Raw genomic sequence first — 2015 nt, 5'->3', positions numbered from 1 at the left:
AGAAGAGGAAGAAGAAAGAGGAGGAGATGTAGGAGAAAAAGAATAAGGAGAAGGAGGAAAAGGAGATGCACTAATGATAAACTCATTTAACCAAAAGTGAATGGAGAAGCAAGAATAATGTAGACAAAAACCCAACTAATTAAAGGGTAATTCTGGTCTGGAGCTCCCATTATTAGATTGTATAGGAAAAAAAGAAGAAATAGTGATGATGATATGGTTTGGCTGTGTCCCCACCCAAATCTCATCTTGAATTGTACTTCCATAATTCCCACATATTGTGGGAGGGACCCAGTGGGGGATAATTTGAATCACGGCAGCAGTTTCTCCCACACTGTTCTGTTGGTAGCAAGTAAATCTCATGAGATCTGATGGTTTTATCAGGGGTTTCCACTTTTGCATCTCTCTCATTCTCTCCTTGCCTGCTGCCACCTATGTAAGATGGGACTTGCTCCTTCTCACTTTCTGCCATGATTGTGAGGCTTCCCCAGCCATGTGGAACTGTAAGTCCAATTAAACCTCTTTCTTTTGTAAATTGCCTTGTCTCAGGTATGTTTTTATTAGTGGTGTGAAAACAGACTAATATAGTAAATTGATACCAGGAGTGAGATGTTACTGAAAAGATACCCAAAGATGTGGAAGTGACTTTGGAACTTGGTAACAGATAGAGGTTGGAATAGTTTGGAGGGCTCAAAGATAGGAAAATGTTGGAAAGTTTGGAATTTCCTACGGACTCGTTGAATGGCTTTAACCAAAGCCTAAAGAGATATGGACAATAAGGTTCAGGCTGAGGTGGTCTCAGATGGAGATGAGGAACTTGTTGGGAATTGGAGCAAAGGTGACTCTTGTTATGTTTTAGCAGAGACTGGCAGCATTTTGCCCCTGCTCTAGAGATTTGTGGAACTTTGAACTTGAGAGAGATGATTTAGGGTACCTGGTAGAAGAAATTTCTAAGCAGCAAGGCAGTCAAGAGATGACTTGGGTGCTGTTGAAAGCATTCAGTTTTAAAAAAGAAACAGAGTATAAAAGTTTGGAAAATTTGCAGCCTGACAATGTGATAGAAAAGAAAAACTCATTTTCTGAGGAGAAATTCAAGCCAGCTGCAGAAATTTGCATAAGTAATGAGGGGCCAAATGTTATTCCCCAAGATAATGGGGAAAATGTCTCCAGGCCATGTCAGAGGGCTTCACGGCTCCCGTCACAGACCCGGAGGCCTAGGAGTAAATGGTTTTGTGAGTGGGCCCATGGTCCCCATGCTATGTGTAGCCTAGGGACTTGCTCCCCCACATCCCAGCTGCTCCAGCTGTGGCTGGAAAAGGCCAGTGAACAGCTCGGGCTGTAGCTTCAGAGGGTGCAAGCCCCAAACCTTGGCAGCTTCCACATGATGTTGAGCCTGTGAGTGCACAGCAGTCAAGAATTGGGGTTTGGGAACCTCTTCCTAGATTTCAGAAGATGTGTGGAAACATCTGGATGCCCAGACAGAAGTTTGCTGCAGAGGCAGGGTGCTCATGGAGAACCTGTGCTAGGGCAGTGTGGAAGGGAAATGTGGGTTGGAGTCCCCACACAGAGTCCCTACTGGGACACTGCCTAGTGTAGCTGAGAAGAGGGCCACAGTCCTCCAGACCCCAAAATGGTAGATCTACTGGCAGCTTGCATTGTTTGCCTGGAAAAGCCACAGACACTCAATGCCAGCCCATGAAAGCAGCTGAAAGGGAGGCTGTACCCTGCAAAACCACAAGAACGGAGCTGCCCAAGACCATGGAAACCCACCTTTTCCATCAGCATGACCTGGATGTGAGACCTGGAGTCAAAGGAGATCATTTTGGAGATTTAAAATTTGACTTCCCTGCTGGATTTCGGACTTGCATGGGCCCTGTAACCCCTTCGTTTTGGACAATTTCTCCCATTTGGAATGGCTGTATTTACTCAATGCCTGTACCCCCATTGTATCTAGGAAGTAACTAGATTTCTTTTGATTTTACAGGCTCATAGGCAGAAGGAACTTGCCTTGACTCAGA

The sequence above is a fragment of the Nomascus leucogenys genome, chromosome 14 (assembly GCF_006542625.1).
Source record: "Nomascus leucogenys isolate Asia chromosome 14, Asia_NLE_v1, whole genome shotgun sequence".
In the NCBI taxonomy this organism is placed as follows: domain Eukaryota; kingdom Metazoa; phylum Chordata; class Mammalia; order Primates; family Hylobatidae; genus Nomascus; species Nomascus leucogenys.
This window is presented reverse-complemented; position numbering follows the sequence as displayed.